We start from the raw sequence: 10,390 nt of genomic DNA, 5'->3' as shown, positions 1-10,390 counted from the left end.
ACCTCAATACTATGTTAATTGTCACTACAATATTGTTTTATTAATGTTTATTATACAGCTAGTCAGGATCAACTACATGCATGATTACCCATTTCCTAACAATTTTTTCATCAATATCTTACCTACTAAATGACACATCCAGGACTGGAAAAACTTAAATTTAAAGTTCAGCCAGAATTTTAAAAGATTAACAGAATTTCTATTCAATAAAATAAAGAAATTATTCTCACGTGATATCAATCTCTTTTAATTTTTGAACAGAAAATTAAAGATTTAATTTTTTATATTAATATTTTTTATCATTCTCGTGAGAAATAATTTTTTGAAAAATCGAAGATATCAAACAGAGAAAAGAAAAACAATTTGTATAAGTTTAAGAAGTATAAATCCTAAGTAAATTCTTAAAAAAAAAAAAACGATATGCACTTAAAAAATATATTTTTTAATAAATTCTACTTTTTAATTCTTATATAAAACTTACGCACCATAAACTTATATATAATATTATACAACAAATTAATATTATATCTAATAAATTAATTTTCCAAACATGACACAAGAATACATGCATGAATTCCCTCAAGAAGCTTACGATAATCTTAAACCATATATCGTAGTTAATTAATGGGACCCATCAATTTTTTTTTTTTTTTTTGAAAGTGGAAACACATTTATTCAGCCACACATGAACAGAAATACAATTTGGGGTAGAAACAATATAGATCTATCAGTTTTATTTCAAGAGAAACAGCCTGAACTTTCGCTAGAATAATATGTCTAATCTTCCATTCAAAAACAGAAAACAACAAATTGATTTCATTTGTGATACAACAGAAATTTTCTGCAGATGAATCCCGTTGTGAAATTACATTAACAACTCTAGCTGAATCTCCTCCAAAAATAACATGTTGCAGACCCATCAATTATTGAGTCCTCACCCTCTTCTTTTTTTTCATAATAATCTATATCCACAAATACAAAAATGTTATGGGATAATAATTAGATTGTTTCCAAATCTTAAACTCCTTTAAACAAGAGGAACTCATCCATCATTTTGCCTACTTTTTGATTGAGAAAATTTATTTATAAGTTTTATTTTTTATATATTTATTATATTGTTGATGTTGAAACGTTATATATATATATATATTAGTTATGCTAAAAAAAATTTTATTTTTTATTTTTTTAAAGTTATAATGAGTCTTAATACTGTTCATCCAGGTTCCGATTTGGATTAGTTCGGGTTAGACCCGGCTGGAACTAGGGTTTCTGAGTTGTACTCATTTTTTTTTTTTTAGAGAACACAATTTAAGATAAAAGAAATTCCATAGTTTACTTCTTTTTTTAATTTATTATAACTGGTAATTGATTTCATATGTTATGAAAACACGGCCAGAGCAACCATGAAACAGATAATATCTTGTCTTTCACTATTGCATGAGGATCCCTGAAACACTAGAATCAGAAATTAGAAAGTGGATATGATGATTCCGATGGATTCTATAGATTTGATCCAATTAAACATTTGTTTGATTTATTAATTTATGGAACTTATATTCCCTTGGAGCAAATCAAAGCATAATATCAGCTTATGGTGCTTGTTAAACCATGTTAGAGCATTACATTGGATTAGTTATCTCCAAGTCAAAACCTGGCTAATATAATGACTTTTTGGCTTTTGATTAATGACTCAAAACTCCCACTCCACATTGAATTAGCTATTACATTCTCTATAATAAAAAATTAAATATAATTTTTTATTTCTTTTATTTTTTAATTTATTTATTTTTTCATAATCTCCAACTCTTCCCAATAAACGCCAATAATTATTTTCTTTTTTTATTTTTACAACTCTCCCCCACAAGCATTTTTAGTTGAGCAACAAGTTGTGCTACTACTACTATCATTTAAACACTACCACTATTGTTTACAATCCAACAATCTATACTTGCAGCACTTACACAATTGTTGCCCAAAAATTTATAGATAAAATAAAATCACAACTACAAACAAAACTTCTCAAGACAACTACAAATCAAATTACAACAAAGAGAGAAAAAGAACTGGCAACTCAAAAAGAAGCATTGGTCAGCACATAGTTGCTGACCACTATTGTTGCCCACACATAACAACAGCTCAAGAAGCTGTTGCACACACATAACAGCAGCTCATAGTTACTGACCACATTGCTGCCCACATAACAGTAGCTCAAACATTTGCTGCACACACATAATAGCAACTTATAGTTGTTGAACACTATTGCTGCCCACACATAACAACAGCTCAAAAAGATATTGCACACACATAACAACAGCTCATAGTTGCTGACCACATACAACAACCTAGAAAATATAACAACAGAAACATATAGCTTCTACTCAAAATTTACAAAAATTAGCTCAAAACCAAGAAGTTTCTTTCACATATAGTTGTTAAACACAAAATATAACAACAACAGTACCTATGAGGCCCACATTATAGCAATACACAAAATATAACAACAGCAGTACCCACGTTACAGCCCAAAAAATAACTCTTCCTCTGCACATAGTGGCTGCCCAGCCACATGTATTTCTAAAACACCCAGCCACTAAAACTATCCAAAAGTGTTCTATTACAATATTAAATAGATAACAGCAGCCCAAAATATAGAGAAGAAATGGCTACACACCCCCAAAAGGTTGAGATGGAGATGGAGATGAAGATATAGATGTAGATGAAAACCGCCTCTTAGATTCCTCAAAAATTTCTTTTTGAAGATTTTAGATGTACTTTTCATACCAGCAAGATCCAATTTCATTATCTCCACATCGGTCTTCCTCTTCTTTTCGGCTACTAATTTAGATCTATCAGAGTTTGCTTTGCTGGCCTCTTGCCTTCTCTCCCGCATGAACATGGCTCTATCCTTGTGCATCCGAGTTAAGGAGTCATGAAATTTAGAGTCCGAAGCTTCGGTAGCCTTCCTCATTCTGTGACGCCCCGACTCCCACGTACAAAAATAAGGGAATCGTGACGTCAGGATAGTGACAACACGGTCACGCATCCCAACAAAATGTGCTCGAGTGTGTACAACATGCAAAGGTGCACAATAAAAGTCGCAGCAGATAATATAAATAAGTCAACTAAGTACCAGAAATTTAAATACAAATATTCAACACAATTTATCTTTAAAAATTATACAGTCATCCCAAATATAATATAAAAGATAAATACAGTAATTGATAAAAACATAACTCACTAAACAGGAGCAATTCCAGATCACTCCACCAACGGAGCCAAGTTAAGGCTCGTCATCATCATCTGCATCAAAATCTGCGATACCATAAAATGGTACCACAGGTAAGTATAAACCAAACAACTCTCGGGATAAAAATACATTAATGCAACCAACAATACGACAAAATACATTTAGTCATAAAATACCATTTTTCCCAGAAAAATGATTATTTCCAACACACGCCGAAAATCCCATTTTGGCCCAAAAATATAGTTTGTCATTTTTCCATAAAATGATTCACACAAACAACCCATTTATTGGACACTGTAGGCGGGAATCGCAGGCGGGACTCTACCACCATCCCTGCTTACCACCATCCCTACAGTTCCTTTACACACAATGAATACTTAACAGAGCACTGTAGGCGGGAATCACAGGCGGGACTCTACCACCGTCCCTGCTTACCACCATCCCTACCGCGTGCACCGTAGGCGAGAATCGCAGGCGGGACACAACCACCATCCCTACCGCGTGCACCGTAGGCGGGAATCGCAGACGGGACTCTACCACCATCCCTGCTTACCACCATCCCTACAGTCTCTTTTCCTTTTACTCACATGAAAATCCAATTTTCAATAAACACATGAACATGTATGCAATCATGCGAAAATCCAGTTTTCTTTACAAACATGATCATGCGTGCAATATGCGATGTACATGAACAAGCCATAACCAACAACCAACAACCAACAACCACAATTCACAATGCAAACAAACACACAACAACTCCGTCCACAATCCATCCGACCCCCGAAACTCCTCGGACTCAGTCCGGCAAAACAAACCAATTCACAGATAATATGTATTAGTGCAAAAATATATTTAAATCACGAAAGTTATTTAAGGAAAATACTTACAGTGCAATATAACAATTTCCGAAGGATCACGAAGTTGAAAAATGCGACGTTTGAGCAACACCACAGTGTAAAATACACTATGGCAGTGGGTCACAAATACCAACTTTCAAACGGAGGCAAACGAAGACCCATGATTGATAGGGTAGGGCCTAGGGAGGTTGGTGAAGCCAATGGTGGTGGTGGTTTGCCGTGGGTGGCGGCGAAATGGGCGGTAGAAGACCAAAATGCCCAAATCGGAAATGTAGATGGTGGAGCTTCACCGGTGGCGGATCGGAGCTGGGGTTGGGTCTATTGGGTTGCCAAGAGGTCGGGGATGAAGTGGTAGGAAGATGGTGGCCAATGGCGGTGCGACGGCGGAAAGAGTGCCGCGGCTTCGTGGGCTTCGTGGGGCTAACGGCGGCACGAACGGAGGTGATATTGGTGGGGTAGGACGGCCGGCGGCAGGGGAATGCAAGGGACCGGGCGGTGTCGACCACCGCCGACGGACGGCGGCGCTGGGAGGGGACGTTAGAAACGGGCGGAGGAGAGGAGAGAGAGAGAGAGATCGCGCGGGAGAGAAGAAACCGAAGGAAAATAAGGAGAAAAAGAAAAAAGGGAGGAAAAGAAAAGGAGAGGAAAGAAAAAGAGGGGAAAAGAAATGAGGTCCAATCCTCATAACTTGGGTCACAAAAATGATCCAACGGAGATGATTTTAAAACCACAAGTTAAATAAAATAATTTAAACGTAATGGTAAGGTCAAATTGAAATAATTAAATCCTACAGTAATTAATTTAAATATTAAAAGTAATTTAAATGCATAACAATAAATAAATATTTGGAAAGCACATAAAAATAATTTTCACCAAATTAAAATCATAGAAATAAACTTACTAAAAATCCAACCAATTTTAAAATAAGAAGATAAATTTTGAACAATAAAAAAATAATCCTTCAGTAACTATACACTAAAATACGGAGTGTTACACATTCTCTCTCTTTTTTCTCGGCTTTCTTGCCTAGAGGTCTCTCAATAATGACCTCAACGTTCTAACCTACTGTGTCATCTCCTACTGGAGTTGAGTCTACAATAACTAAACGTTTCCCAGGCGGTTTCCTTCTTGTTGACAACATTGACATATGTTGCTACCATTTTGGTTAGAGTCTCAATAGACACCAACAATGTTCCATGGTATAGTTGGATTTCTCAATCTCTCTATACATAATTTTGAATTTTGGCCCTTTCAATCTAAATATGCTAAGGGAGAATGTGAGAATATAATTTCTCTAAATAGTTTGCATATTTGAAACAATTTGAAATTTATACCTTGTCTTGCTCCGTTGCACCACTTGGATGCAATGATTCTACTTTAGCTATAGAAGCACAAAACGTATTTGTGCATTTTTGGATCACCGACTATCGATTGGTCAGTGACACAACAGAACGTTCTGGATTGCTAAGTTTCTTATACTCATTGTAATAATCCAAAATTCTATCCCACACTTGTATAGATTTTTGGTCAGTTTCTCGAATAGAATCAATGCTAACGCTGAGCCAACTCGACACGAGGAGGTTGTCCTCATCTATGGTGAAAGACACACCTCGTGCAGATTTCTTATTAGGTGGCCTTTTTTTACTTTCCAGTCATGTTGGTTGGAGTACAACATTATCATGATTGCTACCCATTGGAGTGTTGGAAATACCTTGTTCACCACTTTCCAATAGGGTGGTGAAGAAAGGATCTTCATCAAATGTGGCGTCCATCCTTAAAGAAGAGTATTATTCTACAAAATCAGACGTAGATTATATGTAGATAATGAGTAAAGAGGCAAACATTAATTCAATGAACAACCAGATCACATGTAGTCTTGGAAAATAGAGGCAAACATTCAGCTCATGGATACATATAGTTGTTGCCCACATTATCACAATTTGTGCAATCACTAATCTAAAAACACATGTAGTAAGATAGTTTTGTGTCCACTAATATAATGCTAATATGTCGAGTAAGACAATGCTAACGTCCAGTAATCCATTAAAAATTGTGAGAAGTGCAATGGAAATACATAATGAGCTGCAATGTGACAATAATGAGCTGCAACAAAGAATCTGCACTTATATAAATGCCATTGAGAATCTTATATAATTCACATTGAGAATCTTATAACCAAAATATAAAGACCTTGCATGTTGTAGATTTACTTAAGTCTTCCGATCAATGAACTTTGATTAAACAATAATTCTTGCAGGTTACAAACCATACATAATCTTGATAGGTTTCCCAATTATAGGAGTATAATTCAAAACCCTCATAGCAATAGTTGCTGGCCACATTCCTACCCACACATAACAATAGCTCAAAAATATGATGCACACACATGACAACAGCTCAAAAAGATGTTGCACACACATAACAACATCTTTTATATCACAAAGCTGTTCATCTAAGGGAAAGAAATATATTGATATTTACAACCATTATTTTTATTATTTACTAATCTTTTCTGCAAAGAGGAGTCTACATATTTAATGTATTCTACTATCTTATCATATCAATGTTTTCTTTGATTTTCCTTTTCTTTAGTGACATTTTTACTGGCAATTTTGGGTGCAATACCCTCATTTGCTTTTCTTAAATTTTTACAGTTTCCATGCTCATCAAATGTGAATTACTAAGCATATTTTTCTCTTCAGCTATTATATTAATTTTTTGACTAAAGCAAGTATGAATGAGATCTCATATTACTTCTTACAACTAAATAAAAATAAAACAATGTATGTATGATAATATATCATTAATTCCAGTTTCCAACAAAATCAAAAACACAATTTTGCATATAACTGTCATCATCCATATACATCGACTTGGTCGGTTTGTTAAGAACAAATTATATATACCTTTTCTAGGCGTATTAAGAATCACAAAAAATTAATCCTCCTATAATTTCCAACAGTTTCTTTGTACATTGTACCATGTGCCTCCATTGTTCTTCAATTATAACCTAATCACCTGAACTCAGATTGTTTTTTATTTATTTATATTGGTTGATACTTTATGCATCTAAACTTCCTGGAAAACTACTGCATCAGCTTGAATGGTCCATTACTCTGCTCGTACTTCTTTCCCAACACATTTCCCACCAACACAAACCTCAAGTCCATTACTTTGTTTCAGCCATGGACCACGACTCTTCTTTAATTCCCACCAACCCACTAACTCCAACAAATTTCACCCAAATTTTAGCTGTCAAGCTCAACCTAGATTCACCCAAATTTCACTCACGAATTTCATTCAAATTTCACACAAGGAATTTCACCCGAGACATGAAAAATGAAGAGAAAGAGAGTAAGAGAAAACTCACTTGTGAGAATGGGGGCTTTGGGGTGAATAATGTGAATGAGGAGCTAGCGACGAGGAAGAAGTGGGTTGTCTTGGACTGAGTTGTTTATGGAGACGGGGACGAGCTGGAGAGAAAAATCACATTTTTTAAAGAAGAAATGTGTAAGGAAGAAGAAATGTAAAGACCCATTTGTTAACATCAAATACCTTATTCAACTGGGAGAGAGAGAAAAGGTGGGATCAAAGAAATAGATGAGAGGGTGGTGGGGTGGCGCCTTCAAGACCAAACGAAATCGTCGTGTATGGGCAGTGGGGATGTTCAATCCAGTTGTGCTGCTTGAAATGAGGGCAGAGAAAGGGCTCCGTTGAAGGGATGCTGGTGACAGAGGTGATACTGGTTTAGTCGGAGTTGAACCGGTAATGATGGATGAGGATATTGACGGAGGAGCTAATGGCAGCGATTGTTGTGGGGGAAGAATAGGGAAATGTGAAATTTCTTATGCGTGGGAAAGAAACTGAAGTGGAGAGAGAGAGAGAGAGAGAGAGAGAGGAGAAATAGTGGGAAAGAAACGAAGTGGAGAGAGGAGAAGTGGGTTTGGTGAGAAATATTAATTAAAAAATAAAATGACTGAGCTACAGTTTACTTCGTATTTGAAGAATGACTGTAGATCAAAATTCGGATGAAGTTGTTATGGCTAATCCAATGCCAACAAATTTACCCACAAATTTTTTATATTTGACTGAGCACTGGCATTGGCTTAGCCAAATGCTAGTGCTCTTAACAGAAGCTTCATATATAGCTCATCACTCACTCACTCACAATCCATGCATTTCACACCAAAATTCAGCACATTCAACTACTAGCATCTGAATTAGATTAGATAATTTGCCTCAAATTAATGTTGCGAAATTATGGAACAATCACAAATCAAAGGGGGAAAGCGTTTATACCAAAAGGCTTTGTGATCTAAAAGGGAGGCTATGTTAACTCCTTAAGTGGAGGGAAGATATGACCCCGTTTGGATTTAGAAAGTCTCTCATCTCATTTCATCATTACAATTTTTCTAAATTTTTACACAAAATATAATAAACAACTTGATTTTTTCAAATTCTAAAATAATAATAATATTCTAACAATATTTGTTTAACTTTCATAAAAACCCATCTCCTCTCATCTCTAAATCAACACCAACCTTATTCTTTTCATCTGGCCAACAACTCAAACATCATGTCACACTTGACATGTTTGGGCCTACAAATAATTAAGTACATGATTTTCCAAAGATTTGTTACCTGCATCAACTTTGTAACTCATAAAAAATGCACAATTCCTATCATTAGATATTGCAAAAAACTAAGGCCTGAAATAATCACAAAGGGAAAACAATGACCCTGAGCTAATTAAGATAATCTTTTAAGTGAAGAACCTTCGTGTATGGGGATTTTTCCCCCTTTGTCTTAGTGGGCCTGAGAATGGCAACTAAGGAAACAAGAACAAAAGTCCCAGCCCAGAACTAGTAGAATCTCTGACCTGGCCCATGGGTAGGCTCCTTTGAACTCTACTTGCATGAGGGAACGTGTTACAAGGGATGAGACTCGTCGACCTAGAGACCCCTCAAATAGTGTCTACCTCTTGAGTGCTTGTCTGCGTAATGGGCGGAAAGTACGGGGCACCCTTGATCATCTGATAGGGGAGGCATCAATGGACCACCAAGGACGCCAGCAGGGTGAGGCAACTCGAGAAATCAAGCCGCATTAATAGCACTACTACCCGAGCTACACGCCACATTAATGACGTCGTCATAGAGCCATGCCACATTAAATGACTCTAACAAAAGGAACAATACAAAGGACACGGACTCCACGGGGCAGACACGATTTGTCCCCCAGACTCATGATATAAATAGCAAGTCTCAAGTATGAGAAATGCTATCTGATCCCTAGACTCTCTCACTTATTTACAAACTTTTAAGAGAATTTACTGACTTGGGTATCGGAGGCCCCCCGGCCCCCCGACCCCAAGGCCGCCCTCTCCCATTTGCCTTCCTCTTTATTCTTGCAGGCTCAAGTTCTGAAAACCTAAGTTGGTGGAACCTGACCCAAAGATATGTGTAACATGATGTTAACATGAGGATACAAGCACTAAGAAAGTATTTCATTATCTCAAAAGGTTCCTCCATTGACAGTTAAAAAAAAAGTTAAAGTCTATTAAGTGTGGTTTGGATGGTGAGACGAAATGAGATACTTTTAGATGAAAGTTAAAAATTGAATAAAATATTATAAGAATATTATTTTTTAATATTATTATTGTTTTGAGATTTGAAAAAGTTGAATTGTTTATTATATTTTGTGTAAAAATTTGAAAAAGTTGTAATGATGAGATATGATGAAACACTTTCAGTATCCAAACAAGGCCTTAATCAACCCAGATGTTGCTTTAGATCACAAACTTCACAAACCACCAGGAGAAGATGACTACAAAATAAATCTACTAAATTTTTACCCAAAAATTTCATATGAAAACCTAGCCTCGGCCAATGAATATGTCTACAACAACACCAAAAGGATTTGAAAACCAACAAATTATAAAGTCAAAAATCTAGATCTAACCCATAAAAATACTCTTCAAAGATTCTTCCATTCAAATATTCGCATCAAAACAAACCCAAATCAACAAAAAGAGAACAAAATCAAATCAACGGAGATAAGAAAACAAACCCAAATTACTAGTGACAGTTTCTTTCGAAGGTGGTGATCCAAACGCCTGGCTAGAGAGCAACGATGGTAGAGTGACGATATTGTAGTGGTTCGGCGAGAGACAACGGCGACAAAGGCGTGATACAATGGTTAGGGTTTCCTTGTTGAGAGAGAGAGAGAGAGAGAGATAGAGGTTGACTTTGGGAGTGCTTACAATCTGAAGAGAAAAACGAAATTTTTG

At 36.0% G+C, this 10,390-nt stretch overlaps 1 long non-coding RNA gene across 1 annotated transcript; it reads left to right on the top strand.

The window, feature by feature from the left end:
- The first annotated feature begins 3,400 nt into the window (after window positions 1-3,400).
- LOC121258887 lies at window positions 3,401-9,808 on the top strand. The gene is made up of 3 exons (XR_005939446.1): window positions 3,401-3,411; window positions 6,404-6,405; window positions 9,666-9,808. It is a non-coding gene; the product is annotated as an uncharacterized LOC121258887 (long non-coding RNA).
- Window positions 9,809-10,390: the final 582 nt, after the last annotated feature.

The sequence above is a fragment of the Juglans microcarpa x Juglans regia genome, chromosome 3S (assembly GCF_004785595.1).
Source record: "Juglans microcarpa x Juglans regia isolate MS1-56 chromosome 3S, Jm3101_v1.0, whole genome shotgun sequence".
NCBI classification, from domain to species: Eukaryota; Viridiplantae; Streptophyta; class Magnoliopsida; order Fagales; family Juglandaceae; genus Juglans; species Juglans microcarpa x Juglans regia.
The sequence above is the reverse complement of the archived record's forward strand: the minus strand, read 5'-3'. Positions and strand labels throughout refer to the sequence as shown.